This window comes from Pleurodeles waltl, chromosome 5, assembly GCF_031143425.1.
Source record: "Pleurodeles waltl isolate 20211129_DDA chromosome 5, aPleWal1.hap1.20221129, whole genome shotgun sequence".
NCBI lineage: Eukaryota > Metazoa > Chordata > Amphibia > Caudata > Salamandridae > Pleurodeles > Pleurodeles waltl.
The window spans coordinates 8448865-8468194 of record NC_090444.1 but is presented as its reverse complement, the minus strand read 5'-3'; the positions used below and the strand labels follow the sequence as shown (position 1 = coordinate 8468194).

Sequence of the window (19330 nt, the reverse complement as noted above, 5' to 3'; positions counted from 1 at the left end):
TTGGGGTGTGGCACGCGGAATCTGAGGGAGGGAGTGTCAAATATACCGGAACAGTAGATCTGCGCATGCGCTGAGCAGAGATCGGAGTCGCGATAGACCAGAAGTTTGAATCCGCGCATGCGCCGAGCCGCGGATACTAATTGCGCGTAGTCCAGAAGTTAAGACCTGCGCGTGCGCGTAGCTTAGGTCACTAACTGTAAAAGGGCCCGGAAGTTGATACCTGAGCACGCGATGACCTTCCCTCGCCGGTGATGTGACGTGGCCGGAGGGGCAGGCTTCCCGCGCGGCCCCCCGGCCCCCCGCCCCCCGGGTGTGAGAGCAGCGAGCGAGCTCTGCGCAGGAGTGAGTACACCCCGTATCTCTGTGTTTCATTGGGGGGGGGGGGGGGGGCACGCACACACTGCGGAGTCTCGGATTAGGCACATAGTGGAGTGAGTCTTCAACCTCTCGAATAGAAACACTACAGAGGAGGGGGGTGCAGAGGTGAAGCTGTGCATGGGGGCGGTGGGGGCAGGAGGAGATCTGGGGAGCAGTGGGGGGGGTGCAGAGGTGAAGCTGTGAATGGGGTCCTGGATGGTGGGGGGCTCAGGGGATGGTCTGGGGAGGGGGGTGCAGAGGTGAAGCTGTGCATGGGGTCCTGGAGGGTGGGGGGCTCGGGGATGGTCTGGGGAGGGGGGGTGCAGAGGTGAAGCTGTGTACGGGGTCCTGGAGGGTGGGGGGCTCAGGGGATGGCCTGCGGAGGGGGGTGCAGAGGTGAAGCTGTGCATGGGGTCCTGGAGGGTGGGGGGCTCAGGGGATGGTCTGCGGAGGGGGTTGCAGAGGTGAAGCTGTGCATGGGGTCCTGGAGGGTGGGGGGCTCAGGGGATGGTCTGGGGAGGGGGGTGCAGAGGTGAAGCTGCATGGGGTCCTGGAGGGTGGGGGGCTCAGGGGATGGTCTGGGGAGGGGGGTGCAGAGGTGAAGCTGTGCATGGGGGCCTGGAGGGTGGGGGGCTCAGGGGATGGTCTGGGGAGGGGGGTGCAGAGGTGAAGCTGTGCATGGGGGCCTGGAGGGTAGGGGGCTCAGGGGATGGTCTGGGGAGGGGGGTGCAGAGGTGAAGCTGCATGGGGTCCTGGAGGGTGGGGGTGGTCTGGAGAGGGGGGTGCAGAGGTGAAGCTGTGCATGGGGTCCTGGAGGGTGGGGGGCTCAGGGGATGGTCGGGGGGGGGGTACAGAGGTGAAGCTGTGTACGGGGTCCTGGAGGGTGGGGGGCTCAGGGGATGGTCTGGGGAGGGGGGTGCAGAGGTGAAGCTGTGCATGGGGTCCTGGAGGGTGGGGGGCTCAGGGGATGGTCGGGGGGGGGGTACAGAGGTGAAGCTGTGCATGGGGGCCTGGAGGGTGGGGGGCTCAGGGGGTGGCCTGGAGAGGGGGGTGCAGAGGTGAAGCTGTGCATGGGGCCTGGAGGGTGGGGGGCTCAGGGGGTGGCCTGGAGAGGGGGGTGCAGAGGTGAAGCTGTGCATGGGGTCCTGGAGGGGGGAGGGGGTGAAGGGAGCAGTGGGGGGTGGTGCAGAGGTGAAGCTGTGTATGCGGTCCTGGAGGGTGGGGGTGACGGGAGCAGGCGGGGTGGTGCAGAGGTGAAGCTGTGCATGGGTCCTGGAGGGTGGGGAGGGGGTGACGGGAGCAGGCAGGGGTGGTGCAGAGGTGAAGCTGTGCATGGGGTCCTGGAGGGTGTGGGGCTCAGGGGATGGTCTGGGGAGGGTGGTGCAGAGGTGAAGCTGTGCATGTGGTTGGAGGGTGGGGAGGGGGTGACAGGAGCGGGTGGGGTGCAGAAGTGAAGCTGTGCATGGGGCCTGGAGGGTGGGGGGCTCAGGGGATGGTCTGGGGAGGGGGGTGCAGAGGTGAAGCTGTGCATGGGGTCCTGGGGGCGGTGGGGGGCAGGAGGAGATCTGGGGAGCAGGCGGGGGTGGTGAAGAGGTGAAGTTCTCTGTGGGGGTCCTCGGAGGCTCATGAGGAGCTGCCAGAGCTATAAAAGAGTCTCTACTGGTGGCTGGTGGCTGGAAGGCTGCAGCTGCAGCTTCAGGAGTGTTTAGCGACCGACAAATGGAAGTCCAGCCTCCTGCCACTAAACAGCCTTGAACGTGTGAATGAATACAGAGCTGGGGACCTGCCATGACTCTATGCCCTTTGTTTTTATTGCTTCTGTGAAGCCTTTTGCAAAGTTCTGATGTACTGTTAGATCTGTGAACAGAGGCTCAGGAAGAGGATGAGTTGCCCAGGATCACACAGTTTAGATCAAAGTGCCTCAACAGCTCGTCAGGGGTAGAAAGGGTTATGAATATAATTTCAATTCAAATTACTCGACCACAAACTTCTGCATACTGCTACTTACTGCAAAGGCTATACGTTTACCGTGATCTATCCTTTGTGTAAATATTTCACAAGACTACGCACTTCCCCATTCCACCACGTAACATCCAGTCCATTTTTTATCACTTGCTTAATATTTAAGTTTAAAATAATTCTAAATACTCATTTTGTTGCCAAAAATGGAGCAGAGGAATACATTCAAACACTGATTACCCAAGAGCACACAATTTGGCCAAATGGGAGGCCAGGAGTTGATCTTTGTCTCCTGGTTCCGAATTCCCAACTAGTCCACTAGATCACAATTAGAGTGGAAGTCATTCTGATGGTAAAACTAAAGTGTTGCCCTTCCCTGGGGACTGGCAGTGTTGTGCTCCTGGCCAGCTTTAGAATGCAGTGTTAGTTTCCAGCATTTTCATACTGTATACCAATGGTTCCCAACCTTTTCACTTCTGTGGACCCCCATTTTATCAATACTGGAGCCCGAGGACCCCCACTGAATCATTATTGGAACCGGGGACCCCCACTGAGTCAATACTGATAGCTGGGACCTAATAATATTACATTTTTTAAGCAGCCGCGGACCAGGGGTCCCCAGCCCACAGGTTGGGAACCACTGCTGTATACTGTATGTGACGGCATAGCTGCATGAACAGTATGCACCTACAGTGTCGTCCCCAAAGAGAAACCATTTTAAATGCATGTGCTGGACACTAGTCAGTATGAGTTTGAGAGCTACATGGTGGCCACTCTGAACCTTGGGTTGTTTGGTATCAAACAACTCAGAATGATAAATCCAAACAGGTACCAGTAGTGGATTTATTGCAAAAGGTACCCATGGACCACAGTAGAGGTGACCCCTGCAAAGCTAACTAACCTTGGCATGGTTGCTGGCCAGTCACAACCAGACTGCCACCACCAGACAAGATTCTGGAACCCAGGGGTGGAGAGATCCTGCTCTCCCTTCTTGGGCAGAGATGCTATCACAACTCCCCCAGGAATGTGCACTGCCCTGGTAACGAGCTTCAAAGAGCTTACAACCCTTGAAACTTGACCCCCAAGCCTGATGCTAGCTGCAGATGGCCGCCCCCATTGGAACCCCCCACTTTTGGCAGGAACAACAGCGGGAAAACACACAAAGGACAAGAGGAGTGGTCAGCCCCAGCTTGCACCACCCCTAAGGTCTTACATGCAAGGTGGCCCCTCCCCATTTCATTTTCCTCCATCTTGAATAGAAGGAAAACAGCCAGTCTGGCGAAGGGAAGTGACCTCTGCCCATAGGAAGTACTCACTTAGTGGGTGTAGCCACCCTAAGGTAGACAACCCACTACTAGGGACTCCTCTAAACTCCCACTAAATACAGTATTTAGTGGGCACCCCTAGATCAGAGATTCAGATTCCAAGGACACAAAACCAGCAACAAAGAAGACCCAAGGCTGGAGAACTGAAGTCCTGCTGCACAAGGTAAAAGGCACTAAACTCAGCCTGCTGCACACAGGACTCAACAGTTGCCGATGAGAGGTTGCTTGGACATCGGATGGAATCTACAAACTCCAAGAGGACCTCCACACTTCTGAAAGTCACGGAAGATCTCCCTCCAGAAGAAAGGCATCACTCTCCGTTGTCGTCCGGGACGTTGTAGTTGGGTTCTAAATGTATTCACACAATCATAGAAATTCAACACTTACAGTTGGGCTTCTTTTAAGTAACTATAACTTGCGCCCTAAGGTAACTATAACTTGCACCCCCACCACCGCCATGCACAGTTTTTTTTTCTTCAAGAATTTCACTGATGATGTTTAATTTATACTTTTAAGGATGTTATAGAAGTTGTCATGACTGCTGTAATATCTGGGGTAATTAGCAGTGCATGGTGAGGGTGCGAGTTATAGTTTCCTTAGGGCGCAAGTTATAATTCCTTAAAAGAACTCTCACTGCTGAATTTCTCTGGTTTTGTACAAGTAAATTCAGAACGTAACTATAATGTCCCTGTAACCTTCACTTTTTTTTATTTTTTTTCCCCAGTAAATTTGTTTTTTCAACATTTATTTTAATTCCTATATGGTAATCTAACAATGGCCAGGCCCTGCGCCCAACCCCCTATAACCGAACAAGGCCACTATAATCACCCAATGATGCATCGTTTCTTACCCTTTGTATGTGCCATTCTACTCCTTTCTTGACCTGTGTTTGCGCCTCTCTGCCCATTTCTTGCTCTGTTTGTGATTCTCTGCCCATTTTTTGCCCTGGGTTTCTACCTTTCTGCTCAGTTCAAGCCCTCTGTTTGTGCCTCTCCTCCCATTTCTTGGCGTCTTGTTTGTGCCTCTGCCCATTTCCTGACCTCTGTTTGTGCCTCTCTGCCTGTTTCTTGCCTTCTGTTTCTTCCTATTTTCTGCTAATTTCTTGCCCTCTATGCCTTTTTGCTCAATTCTAACCCTCTGTGCCTTTCTGCTGATTTCTTGCCCTCTATTTCTACCCCTCTGCCAGTTTTCTGCTTGTTTTAGGCTTGTGTCCTGCCCTCTGTTTCTACCTTTCTGCTTGTTTCTTGCCCTCAGTTTGTGCCCCTCTCTCCGTTTCTTCTCCATGTGTGCCTTTCTGCTTGTTTCTGGCACTCTGTGCCTTTCTTCTCCTTTCTTGCACTGTTTGTCCCATTCTGCTAGTTTCTGCCCTCTATTTCTGTCTTTCTGTTTGTTTATTGCATTCTGTTTGTGCCTTTCTGCTTGTTTCTTGCCCTCTGTTTTGGAACCATGGGGCAGCCTTAAGGCACCGCAGTCTCACCACCTCCCATCTACTGCAGGAGCCGACATTGCTCAAGGAAACAAGGAGCTGCTTTAAATACCAGCTGCTTGCTTGTGGGAGCAATGTTTTCAGCTGTCTTCCCGCACCCACATTTGTGTTCAGGAATCTAGATGAAAATCCTCTTTCTGTAAGGGAGTGCTGTTTGACAGCTCTCAGTTACAGAAAGCAAACAGCTATGTCCCAGGGGTGGTATGATGCGCTACCTTGAACTAAGAGGAAACAATTTAAAAGAATGCAGCACTCTTACACTTAGTAATGAATTTATTAAGGCACTCCCCAGATATAAAATAAATGTACTCTCTGCGTTGAAAACATGCAAAGGAGCGGGCCCTGCTCTAAATGCGCATTCCAGAGACAGATGAGCTGTACTTTCCTTGATGAGAACATTCTCAGGCTGAGAATCTTATCACCTCTACCTTCCACATCCCCCATGTTATGTCCTGCATGGTGTAACTGTGCTGGTGAGAAAAAGCGAAAACAAGCTTGGTGTGGAAAAACCGTGCGCCACCGATGTGTCAAGATGGAGTCTATAGTTAAACACCAATAGCATTACAGGTGGGCACTCTGGGACGTAGAAGGAGCCGGCCCTGGGGGTTGGCGCAACCAGGGCCATCTGTCCCTCCTCAAGGAGGGGTGCTGCGCAGCCTCCTACAGATTTTAAAAGTTCTGCCCAGGGAGGTGGTGATCCGAGGGGCCAGGGGGTCCGCAACAGACCCCAATATATTTTAAAAGGTCTACGCCAGAAAGGTGGCGGTCCCAGGGTCTGCGCAGGGGCAGAGTCAAAAATTCCCCCTCCCCACCCAACCCCTCCAAAATTTCATAAATAAATGTGCCCTGGTGAGGTGGTGGTCCTCGTGGGTGCTGGGTTCTCCGCATTTACTTAAAAGTAATCCCCAGGAAGGTGGCACTTCCTGATTGAAGTATTGGCAGCCAATCAGACCTGTGCATTTCCCTGTTCGAGAGCTCACCTTTTTTCATGAATTCACTGCAAAGGATCCTAGATATACTAATTTATTTTTCCTTCAATATCTTATACTACTGAACGGATTCATGCCAAATAAGCAAAAGCACACACTGTGTAACTAAAGCTAGCTTTCTGCCACATTTGGTGTATGCCATGGTTCAAAGAGATGCAAGAGAGCCAGGTAAAAGAATTCTCTTTTCTCACTTGTTTGACAGCTCAGTTTACCATGATTAATGAGACTTGGCTTTGAATGTCTCACTAAACCTCCATTACAACCAGTCACTTCAAATCTTTGTTCAATACTCTTATTTCAATATGTATAGTACTGTAGTACTTCATACAGCCAAAGGCCTTCTAGATGGGTACTCCAATTATCCAATACTCCAATTATCTTACCAGTAGCCAAGCAGCAAGCCAGAATCAAGCATTATTTTGCCATATTATATATGCTGCCATCCAATATTAAAACGCTTGTGCAAACATTAAGCCCTTTATCTGATTTTAAAGGTGTATGCATTTATTCAGAGCCACCTGCCTCCTGCTACATATATAGGAAATATACAGGAACACCTGTCTTGTCAGCCAACTTGTTACTACAAGTTGCATTTCATCCAGCGACCTGGTTCTTATAATTTACCAGCATAGGGCTGCTTTCCAGCATTGCTTTTTCACTAGTTTTGGTATTGTAGCTACTGGTTTAAGAGATTACAAAGCCCTTTGTAAATTTCTGGGTTGTCCTTGCATTCTCTGGCACTTCTTTGTATTGGGGCCAAAGGCCAAGGACTAAGAGCCACACAGGAGTTGAAGCAGACTCGGGATGTTGCACTAGTAGGCAGCTCCCTAGGTGGAGTGTGAATCTAGGGTGGTGTAGTGGAAGCTGTCTGTGTAGTACAGATGTGGCCTGTTGTGCTATAGTTTTCCTCCGTCGTCCCCCTGTAAAACGTCTTCTAGCCGAGATTTAAGCATATTGCTAGTGATGCTTTATTGAAATCACGCACAGCTTGGAAGACCCTGAAAGCTAGCAGTTGAAGAGCTTGATTCCTTTACTGGGAAAGCAAAGGTCGGGCCCCAAGCAAGACCATATGGAGTTATCTTTAAGAGACTCTGATGGGCCTCAGGAAACTACAATTGCTCCTATATCTCCTATGGTATCTGCTTCAACCAACTCCAGCTCTGTGGTGCTGCAGAAGTCTGGGTCAGCCCAGGCATTACTGATCTCAAGTCGATAAAGGAGTGATCCCTTTCCTGAGGACCAGGCAGGGCTCTCCTCTGCAAGCATGGATACCCTTCCACCCTCCGGCTCATCTTCTTTTGCGGATCATCATAACAGAAAGCCCTCTCATCCCTTATTTTCAGTGTGTAATAAAAAGGGGAGTGAAAAAGAAAAGATTTTGCCTGTCTAATAAAGCACTAAATAATCCAGTGATCAACACAGTTGATCCAATGATTACAGACCTGTCTTATTTGGTACTAGATCCACCGCCCAACAGCAATCTCATCCACATTCAGACTTTATCTATTCGTTCATCCAACTCAAATTCCACAAACTCCCCAGATACACCTCCTAAATTAACTGTTGAAAATATGCTTAATCAGATCCTTATTGAATTACGTACTCTGAAATTTTCACATAAGGAGGCACATAGGAAAACCCACAAACATCTGGCTCAGCTCAATTCCAACATTTTGCATCTTTCTGGGATAACCCAAATAAAACACAGGGGCTCTGATCTCGAGGACATACATTAGGGCTATGAAACTTCGACAAACCAGATCCAGTCAGAACTCTGGGACCTTCAGTATAAACTTGATGGAGACGAACACAGATCCAGATGTTCATGTCTCAGATTTGTTGAAATTTTCGAAGAGGCGGAAGCAACATCTACGGTCTCTAAAATGATTACAGACCTTATCTACAAATGCATTCTTCCTGATAAGGCCGCAGCTTATTCAGACCTAAGCATCATGCGGGCTCATAGGGTTCCCGCAGCAAGATCCCTTAACTCAGAGTATCCGCGCACCATATTGGTCTACTTTGGTGACTTCATGATCAAATAACAAATCTTTTCACAAGCCATAAAAATGACAGTGTTCAACTCAGGGAGCAATTTTCCTTTTTAGGTCTTCTTCAACTTGTCTATAGCAAATGCATGTCAACATTTTGAATTTATTAGCCCCGTTGATTTCAAAAGGCTTGTGCCCCAGCTGGCATTGTTCAACTTGCAAAATGTAAGGATTTTTTTTTTTTTCTTTTTTAAGGGTCAGGCCCACGTTTTTCAAAGTGTCCAGCAGGCAAGGGATTTTTTTGGGCTCCCTAAGTAGTAACTCTACTTCTAGTAAATTACCCAGTAAGCATAAAGATTGTAGCAAGATTGAATTCCACATTAAGATTTGAGATGCATCAATAATGAGGGGATATTCCCATAATCTCATTTACGTAATGTTTATCTAATGTGTATACATCCTGGCCTATGTGCGGCCTCCTCACTTCCAGGATGCAGGTTTTGAGGGTGCCATGCCAGTGCACTCCAAATTAGGTTTTGGGGTGTTGATCACAGGGTTGGTTTGGATGCCACTAGGAGGTGGGGTCATGACGGGTTAGGCCTCTTCCAATGGTAGGGGGGGGTGGAATCACAATGTGGTGGGGGGTGAAAAATGTGCAAGTAGTTCAGAAGTTGTCTTTTGTTTTTTTTTTCCCATGTAGGTTTTCAGGGCAGATTTTAGGGGAGGCGGGCCCTTTCGAGCTATTGACTCCAAGGTTCCTAATTTGTTCGCTAAATGATCGCCGGACAGAGTAATCTGCGTCCTTACAGCTCTTTCAAAATCGCTTCTTGCAATGCTAATTGGCTCAATATTTCCCACAAATAAAGAGCTATACTTTAGTGGTTAAGATCCTCCCAAATTCAGGTCATTTTATTTCAGGAGACTCTCTTTAAGGAGCAGGCAATCCTCCTAGCACTCCTGTCTTCATCTCTCATTCTGTTTTTTGCCTCTGCTAGCGTGGCTGTACATGGGGTTGCTGTTCTTCTAACTTGGAAATTTCAAGAAGAAGTTATTCAGGTCTATCAAGACCCCAAGCCAGATGGGTAGTGGTTAATGTCCAAATGGGGGGTACTATTGGTTCATATTTCAAGCTTTTATGCCCTTTTTAGGATGAGATAGCCTCCCTGGAGAACCTTTATGATCTTTTGAGTATGTTTTCTGGCCACTTGGTAGGAGGCAACTTCAGTATAATTCAAGACATGAAACTCTATGCATCTCGCAAAAATCTAAGCACAGAAAATCTGCGAGCTTTGCAATATTTGGCAAATTTTTATTTGTGATTTGGCACTTCAGGATCCCTGATGGCTCTATTATCCTCAGGCACAAGACTATACCTGTTGGTTTTTTTTTTTTTTTTTTTTTTTTTTTTAAGGGTTAATTCGGCCTCAAGGATTATTATTATTATTATTTTTTTCCTAGTTTCTCATTACTGGAACAGGGCTGCCTCAAGCGTAATGTTCAACCCCCTTTTGGACCATTCGGTTCCAATGGTCCAACTGTCTCTTCCAGCAAGACAGATGGAGAGACCTAGGTGGCCCCTAGACAAATCTTTATTAACCGATGAGGGTAGGATTTCAGTTTTAAGGGCATGAGTTGCTGAGTTCTCAGTTAGGAATGAGGCAACTGCTTCCATCTTTTCAATTTGGGAGTCATGTAAGGAATTCATTAAAGGGGAAGCCATTGCTTATATGGCCTTACTTAAAAAAAAAAAATAAGGAAGGAAAAAGTAGGAAACATGTCAGATCTTTTTTCGCTCAACTATCTCTCCACTAGTAAAAAGGCACAAGCTGTTGTGCATAAGTGGCAGAATTCCCCTTTAACAATAATTTGTTGCATCGCTTTGGTCAAAATGATGATACTTCAGCTGTTCCTATTCATTTTTTAAAACGTAATGATCAAAGTCCCTCAAAACGTTTTTAAAGATTTAAAATTATGTGCTTCGTCACTTTATTTGGACAAGCACAAAACCTTGTATTCGGCTGGAATCACTTCAGCTGGCTGTTGAGGATGGAGGCCTAGCTTTACCCTATTTTAAGAAGTATTATGAGGCAGCATACATGGATTGGATTTTTAATGCTGCCCCCATGTGTCAGGTGATTCTAATTTCTACCTCAACCAGATGCTCTTAGAAAATAATATTCAAATATCCAGTTTTCTCAAAATACTGTGGCTCCCGAAGTGTACTCGATATAAGGTTTCATATCTGCTATGGTCCAGAGGTGTCGAAATGCAACAGCTCTATCACTTTATTCACTTTCATCCATCATTCTGTTTAGAGGAAGCTGGAGCATATGGGCTCCTGCTTCCTAGAAAACTTATAGATGACTGGGCAGAGTTGGGCTTCTTTAAAATTCAAGATGTTATAGTAGGGGCAAAGTAAAAGCATGAGAACAACTCAAGACTAATAATCCTGCAATCCCAAATTCTTTAAGATTTTAGTTTTTTCAGATTTCCCATTAAATCCAGTCAATGCTTTCTTCAACCTGCTACCGATTCGAATCACTGTCTTCCAAGATTACTCAAGCCTTGTGGGTGCAAAAACAAACAGGGGTTGGTAATAGGTACCAAATTCTTCAGCAAGAGAAACCTGCAATCATTCTTCCTTCTGATCTAAATAGGATAATGATTCCAACAGGCTGTGTGATAGATCTTCATTGATGTAAGCAGTATAATATTTTTTCCCATGAAGCCTTGAGAGGTGCCAACTTTAAGAGGATGGCTTTTTATACAAAATGGATGCTTTATTCTAAACCTCAGCGGGTTAGCAAGATGTTTCCATCACTTCCAAGTGAATGTTGAAGATGACATTGTGAGGTTGACGATTGGCTTTATATCTGCTTCCTATGTCCTTTTATAACTAACTTTGGGACAAAATCTTCCAGTCAGTCAGTGAGCAGCTTCAGGTACCGCTTGTGCCAGACCCGATTGGGGCCTTGTTTGGCATATCTAGCTGTTTGTTTTGGCAAGGATGAAGAAATCAACCCCGATGGTGATGCATTTTAATTCTTTATTACCTAGCTTTACTGTGCATATATACATATACACTGCACATATTCATTGTTGATGTATTGCAATTTTTCTGCCTATCATTGTTTAACTGCTGTGATTATTTTGATATTTACATATGTTTTACTGCATTCAAGTTAAATGCTAATGTTTATATTTTTGTGTGCTTTTGTTTGAGATGTGGGAAGTGCCCTAATAAATTAATTACTCAGACTGAGTGCTGCATTCTTTTGCTTCGTTCCCTCTTAGATTGAAGCTAAGCAGAACAGTCTCTCTCTCTCTCAGCGAGTCTGTGAGCGGATAAGTGCTTGAATGGATCTGTGAGTGGGTGCATGAGTGCCTGAGTGTGTGCCAGTGGGTACATGAGTGTATGATTAGGTCTTTCAGTGGGTGCGTGGTAAAAAAAAAAAAGAAGGGGCACATGGGAGAAAGTCCTTGTATCCGCTCCCAATGACTGTCCTCCTATCCAACTTGCCTGCAGTCCACTACCCTCTGCTGCCTCTGCTTTTGTGCCTCCTCTGCTCATTTTCTGCTTGTTTTTCTGCCTCTTCTCTACTCGATCATCCTCTCTATGTTGCACCTTTCTGCACGTTTCTCACCTTTATTTTGCCTCGTTCTGCTTGTTGCTGACCTTTATTCTGCCTCTTGCTACTTGTTCTCACATTTATTTTGCCTTTTGCTGGTTTCTGGCATTCATTTTGCTCATTCTGCTAGTTTCTCACATTTATTTCGGCCCTTTCTGTTCGATGCTGGCCTTTATTTTGGCACTTTCATTTTTTACCTCACCTTTTCTGCTCGCTGTTGACCTTTATTCTGCATGTTTCTCACCTTTATCTTGCCTTTCTGCAAATTATTCTGCCTCTTTCTGCGTGCTTCTGTCCTTTAATTTGCCTCGTTCTGCTGCTTTCGTGTCTGTCTCTGGGGCATATATAAGCCCAGACTAGTGGCTTCCTCATTTATTTTTTAAATGCCTCAGGCAACCTAACCCACCCAGGGTACTTACTAAAACAAGCGCAGGAGACCACACTTAAAGAAAAAAAATAGCCACTACTTTGCGACGTCACCACAAATTCACGGCAAAATATTTTTTTAAAGTGCTTTTTTGTCTTGCTGCTGGTTTCTTACCGTTATTTTGCCTCTTTTTTTTCTCACCTTTTTTGCCTCCTTTTGTGCATTTCTAACCTTTCTTCTGCCTCTTTCTGCTCGTTTCTCACCTTTATTTTACCTCTTTCTGCTGATGGCGGACCTTTTATTTTGCTTCTTTTTGCTCGTTTCTCACCTTTCTTGCCTCTTTCTGCTCGTTTCTCACCTTTATTCTGCCTCTATGCTCGTTTTTCACCTTTATCTTGTCTCTCTCTGCTTATTTTTTACCTTGATTTTTGCCTTTTTCTGCTGGTTTCTGTCCTTTATTCTGCTTCTTTCGGTCCCCTTCGTGGCAGATCCCGGGGCATAAATAAGCCCAGGAGGAAGGGGGGAGGGGAGGTGCCAGGCCCCACCCCCTTTATTTTTTTTTATATGCTCCCGGGGCTGGGCTCTCCATGGGGCTTAACTAATTCAAGTGCGGGAGAACACACATTTTTTTTTTTTTTTTTTTTTTTTTTCGCGGTGTGACTTACCAACATCTCTGCTAGAGATGTTAGAGAAATTTGCAGCAAAACTTTTTTTTGTTGTTGTTTTTTTAGTGCTTTTTTCCCTTGCTGCTGTTTTATGACTTTATTTTGCCACTTTCTGCTCATTTCTGTACATTATTTTTCCTCTTTCCGCTAGTTTCTCACCTTTTAGCTTGCCTTTTATTGCTCCCTTTGGGATGTGGGGTGGGCCTCATTGCCCTCGCGGTCCCAGCCAGCTCCCCGCTTCCTGTGAGAACCGGCATTGCTATCACAGACAACATGACAACATGCAGCTCCCTGTCTGAGAGCAATTGTTTTGTCTGTTTCCCTGCTTGCACGTCTGGGGCCACGGAAACAGATGTAACTCAGCTCCCATCAAGCTAGAGCTGTTTGACAGCTCTCACTTGCTGGGAGTAGAGTTGTTTGCTCTGACTTGGCGCAGCTGTCAAAACTCCCACCAAGTCAGAGAAAATATCTATGTCCTGGGGAAAGGCACTCCGGGATATAGCAGGAGCCAGCCCGGGGATGTACCCCCCCTTCCCCACACAGACACACACCTCCAAAGATAAACAGTCCCGGGGTCAGGTGTCCGGAACAGACCCCCTTTATGGTTTCAACTTAGTCCCGGGGGGTGGCATTCCCTGGGGCTGCAGGGAGGGGCCATGGCTCCCCCGCATATCATAAGATGTAAGCCCTTGGAAGGTAGTGGGACCCACCCCCTAAGTACAATTAAAAGAATTAGCCCACCCCCCAGTTTTTAGTTTTTTGTTTTGTTTTTTGCTCTGGCTGGGACCCCAGCACCAGAGCTAAGGATACCCAAGATGGCTGCAAACACTTGGAGGTTGTCTGGGGATGGGAACTGAGGAAACATCTGGTTTGATAGCTCTCACTTGCTCGAAGCGGAGTGCTTGCTGTGACTTGGCTTGAGCTGTCAAAGCTCCCGCCAAGGCACAAGAAACAGCTATGTCCCAGCGGTGGGCCCTTCAGAACATTGCAGGAGCGGGGGGAGGTGGGTTTGGTTCCCAGGGCCATTAGTGGCTTCTCGCGGGGGGGCCATCCAACATCTGAATTTCCACCAGGGAGGTGGTGGTCCCTGGGACCGGGGGTTTCAGGGATGGAACCCCTTCAGTATTTGAGTGCAGCCCTATGGAGGTGGGGGTTGCCGGGGGGGGAAAGGGGGTTGTTGAAGGTGTCAAGTGCCCACTGCATATAATACAAACCTTGTGGTGGTCTCTGGGGAACACAGGGTGAGGGGAGATGCAGAACCCTCCCTATTATAAGGCCGCCCGCAAAGGCAGACCCTATTGAATTAAAGCCCCAGGGAGGTGGCAATTCCCAGCGCATAAATAAGCTGAGGTCGTGGCCCCGTGTACCCCTTCTTTATTTTTAACATGCCCCAGGACCTGGCCTACCCAGGGACTTTAACAAAACAAGCATGGGAGACTGCACTTTTTTTTTCTTTTTTTAAAATTATTTTTATTTTTGGCACAAATTTGCAGCGTCATTGCAAATTCGTGGCAAGTGTTTTTTGCCCTGCGGGGTCCCTCTGGGACCCCAACATCAGAGCTAAGTGATCAGGGTGTCCCTACCTACCCCGGCCCCTTTTCTTTTTTTTCACTTTTTCCTGGTTGAAGTATTGGAAGCCAGTCAACTGTGCATTTCCCTGCACCAACTCATCATTATTCGTGAAATCGTCGAACCCCTAGATATACGAATATGGATTTTCTTAAATTTATCCTAAAATGCTGAACGGATCTACACCAAATAAGAAAAAGGCTCAATTGCAGACTATATCTACCTTTCCGCCAAATTTGGTGTAATTCCATTTAGTAGACCGGCCTGTAGGCATGTCTATGGGAATTAACATTGGAAACACTTATTTAAATTCAAATTTGTATATCTCTGGCTGTGACGGCTTTGTGAATGACGCCTTGTGCAGGGAAATGCACAGCTCTGATTGGCTGCCATCACTTCAACCAGGAAGTGTTGGCAGCCGTCTTGGGACTCTGCTTCAGACCTGTGGACCGCCACCTACTCGGAGCAAATTTAGCAGCTCTCTCTCTCTGTGACAAGGAGTCGGCTGGGACCGCAGGGGAGGCCTTGAGGCTCCACCTGCAGTCCCAGATAGCCCGAACAGGGCATCAAATGAGCAGAAGAACAGACAGGGGCATAAAAAGAGGACAAAAAATGAACATAAAACCAGCAGAAGGGCACAGACGGAGGGAAGAAACCAGCAGAAAGGCAGAAACATAGGACAAGAAACGGGCATAGAGACACCGAGGGCAGGAAAGAAGCAGACAATGGGCAGAGAGGCACAAACTGAGGGCAAGGAACAACCAGCAAATGGGCACAGAGGCACAAACTGGGCAGAAATTAGCAGAAATGCACCAACAGAGGGTAAGAAACAACCAGAAAACAGAGGCACAGAGGAATACACAAGCATAAAGGCAGAAACAGGGCAAAAAACTAGCATAAAGGCAGAAACCAAGGGCAAGAAATATGCAGAAAACAGGCAAGAGGCACAAGCATATAGGGCAAGATATGAGCAGAAATGCACAAACCAAGGGGAAGAAATGGTCAGAAAATCCAAATCAGAGGGCAAGAAATTGACAAAGACCGACAAAAAGGTGGCAAGAAACTAGCAGAAAGACAGAAACAGAGGGCAAGAGGATGCAGGGTTGAGTGAGTATAGGGGCTCTGCAGCCAACCCCCACTGCACAAGGTTGGGTGGTTACAGGGGGTTAGTTGAAGGGCCTGTCTAAAGGCCGTGCGCTGCAGTGGTTGGATTAAAGTGTAGTAATTAAAGTAAGTGCATGTTTAAAAACATAGAAATTCACTGACAAAACAAGGTTAGAGTGTTATAGTTAGGAAATAAAAAATATATATATATAATAATAATAGAAATTCACTGGGGAAAAAAACAAAGTTTACAGGGACATGATAGTTGGGCTCTGAATTTACTCAAACAAAACCATAGAAGTTCAGCACTTCTAGTTAGAGTTCTTTCAATTGACTATAATTCGCACTCTAAGATAGCAGTGCATGGCGAAGGCGCAAGTTATAGCTAATTCACCCAGATATTACAGCACTCGCAACAACTTCTATAACTTAATTAAAAACATAAATGAGGTGTGGCTTGGGGCGTTAAGATGGCGGCCACACTTTGAGAGTGCTTCGGACCCCTCCATCAACCACTGCCATCCACGTCATGCAGAGATCACCGAGCTGAAGCTGGGAGCCCTATCTGACTGTGGAGAGACCTGCAGATAGCTGTGGGTGTGCAGCAAGCCTCCCGATGCATGGATTGACTGGCCCCCTCGAGGACCCCGGACAATGGGTGCCCATGATGGTGGGCGCCTGCTAAGATTGGAGTCGCAGCCCGGAACGCCTCTCGCCGGATGGTAGCTCCTGGAGCTGAGGACGAGGGACTGCCCCCCTTCCCCTCCCATCGTCTGTCCCTCTTGCCTGGATACACGTGCCTGATCTGGCAGTGGAGGTGAGGACTGGTGGCTTCCCTTGACGGAGGGGTACCGCTGCTCCCTGGTGATTCCTGGGGCACAGTGACTCCATAGACCAGGACCCCAGTGGCTTGGATCGTGCAGCTGGCAGGCCTCAGAGCGTGAGGTGACCAGAGCTGGAAGGAGTGGCCACGAGACTCTCCTGATGGCCCCTGAGACCTGCCAGGGACCTAATTTACTAAGCCGGCTGAGCCCGTGGCTCTGAGAGAACGAGGTGGGCCTGCGATGAGGTGGCCTGAGCCTGGTCCCGACCCGGCGCTCCCCGGCCCGTAGAACACAATGGGGCTCGCCTGCTGGCCCCCAGCCATCTGAGGCCAGTATCGCTGGGCAGGCTTTGTGCAGCTGGACTCTGCTGGGCCCGGCGGAGGGGAACTGGACCTCCCACAGCATTGCGGATCTAGCTGCGCCTACAACACATTGGCCCTTGGCACCATGGAAAAAACAAAATCATCCTCCCCTCAACCTCGTTTTGACAAGTTCACTACCCAGCTGGGGCACCCGGGGGTGATGCAGCGGGGGCTCCTGCCCTGACCAGAGACTGAGGGAGACACTGACAAGATCCTACGTGGTATACAATCCTCCCAAGCAGTGGAAGAGAAAAAAATTGGGGAGGTCAGAGTAGACATGGTGCTGCTGCGCCAAGACCTCAAAAACGTCTCACCGAGACAAACTCGTGTATCGACAGTGGAAGATTAGGTCCGCGATCTCAAAGCCAAGGTGTCCTGACTTCTAACTTGCACACATGAGTTACAGCAACATGCAGAGGATGCAGACAATCGCTCAAGACGGAATAACATGCGTTTCGTGGGGTTCCTGGAGGCGGCAGAGGAACCCAGCCCGTGGAGTTCTTGGAGGCTTGGCTCAGATCGTGGGTGCTCTCGGACAGACTGTCCACGTGGTATGCCATTGAGCATGCCCACAGGGCCCTCTCTGTGAGGCCTTCGCCGGGGGCACCGCCCAGGGCGCTCATTGCCTGCTTCCTCAACTTTCGTGATAGGGGCGCTGTCCTGCATGAGACCCGTGCTCAGCTGGAATTCCACTATCAGAACTCGAGGATTGTGATCTTCTTGGTCTACTCCTGAGAGGTCCAGGCAAAACGGCACTCCTATAAACAGGTAAAACAAAAACTGAGGGCGCTACACTTAAAGTATATGCTCCTTTTCCCGACCTGCCTTAAGGTCCTATATGCGAGCAAGGTGCACTTTTTTGATACACCGGAGGCGGCCTGGGTGACGGAGGAGCGACCGCTTCGGGAAGGTGCCAGAGGATCCTCATCTCGCTCTGGGTGTACTCTGGATGTTCTCCCTGGGACAGACCTGGAGTGCTCCGGCCACCTGGGATGCCCTTGCGCTGGTTCCCGCCGCAGAAGACACCGATTCCCGGTGGAGCTCATGGGGCGGACACCCCCTTGCCATCGTCGCAGAGGGAGGCCTCCCACGGTCCGGCATCACCGGGGCACACCGCTCCGGAAGAAGGACTGTCAAACTCCACCCATTTGACGGCCTGTGGGGGTGGGGCAAACGAAGGGCTCAGCATGGGCCAGCAGTGGAACGTAGATGAGATCGGACTCAATGGAGGAGTCCACCACTCCACACCACTAGAGGTTCACCTTACCTTTTCTTTTCGTTTGCCTGGGCTTTTCTAAGGCAACAGATGCTTCTTCAAGTTGGGAGGGGAAGTATAGGAGACTGGGTGGTTAGATGGGCATAACATCAACCTACTTATATAGGCGGCTACATGAACGCAGTCTTAGACCCGAACCTAGGCATCACGGGTCCCCTGTTGGACACTCGCTGCAGGCACTCCCTATCTCTTACCTGTTGGATGATGATCACGGGCCTCTGTGATACATGGCGGTCGTGGCATCTCCGCCACTGGCGCTATATCCACACCTCAGCGGCGCACCACACCCAAGCCCGTATAGACCTGATCCTTGCACCGACCACTGACCTCTCCCTAGTTACCCAAATTCAGATACACGCTCACGGCCTCTCCGATCATGCCCCTATATCTATGACCATTGGCCACACAGAGCAGAGTTGGAGACATAGGTAGTGTTTCAATGCATGGTTTTTGCAAGACTATGCCTACTCTGCGGACCTCCGCAGAGAGGTTTAACACTACTTCAGTGACAATATTGGGTCGGTCCAGTCCCATATCACTCTCTGGGCAGCAGGCAGGGCCTCAATCTGTGGTCATGCGAAGGGTCTTCTGCGATGACGGGAGAGGGAGAAACAAGCCCAAGTTACATCTCTTGAGGCCCGGACACTCCTTTTGGAACGCGAGGTGTATTTCACAGCTATTTTCACTGCACTTAAGTAACTTATAAGTCACCTGTATGTCTAACCTTCACTTGCTGAAGGCTAGGTGCAAAGTGTGAGGGCACCCTTGCACTAGCAAAGGTGCCCCCATATAGTTCAGGACCATTTCCTGGGACTCTGAGTGCGGGGACGCCATTACACACATGCACTACATATAGGTCAATACCTATATGTAGCTTCACAATGGTAACTCCGAATATGGCCATGTAAGGTGTCTGAGATCATGTAATTGTCCGCCAATTCCAAACCTGGTATTGGGGAGCCAATTCCATGCATCCTGGGGGCTCAACTATTGACCCCCTGTACTGCCAAACCAGCTCTCGGAGTCTTGCACTGCAGCTACAGCTGCTGCCACCTCAGACCGGGTTCTGCCCTCCTGGGGGTCTGAGCAGCTCAGTCCCAGGAAGGCAGAATAAAGCATTGCCTTTGGGAGCAGGGTGTTACACCCTCTCCCTTTGGAAATAGGTGTTACAGGCTGTGGAGGGGTAGCCTCCCCCAGCCTCTGGAAATGCTTTGAAGGGCTCAGATGTTGCCCTCCTTCCATAAGCCAGTTTACACTGGTTCAGGGACCCCTTGTTCCTGCTCTGGTGCGAAACTGGACAAAGGAAAGGCGAGTGACCACTCCCCTGTCCACCACCAGTGTCTCCCAGACTTTAGCTATCTTGCTTTGCAAGGTGTGGGGGGCACTCTGGAGGCCTCTGAGTGGCCAGTGTCAGCAGGTGATGTCAG

At 48.6% G+C, this 19330-nt stretch overlaps 1 protein-coding gene across 3 annotated transcripts in view; it reads left to right on the top strand.

The window, feature by feature from the left end:
• LOC138295241 (zinc finger protein 268-like) overlaps nt 1-19330 on the top strand; it is a 64182-nt gene that overhangs the window by 21549 nt on the left and 23303 nt on the right. Inside the window, exon 1 of one of the 3 annotated variants that reach the window (XM_069233435.1) lies at nt 193-342. The exons of the other annotated variants lie outside the window; for them this stretch is intronic. The gene's annotated coding sequence lies outside the window, so the exon portion shown is untranslated. Of the gene's footprint in view, nt 1-192; nt 343-19330 lie in introns of those variants that run through there. 3 annotated transcript variants of the gene reach the window in all.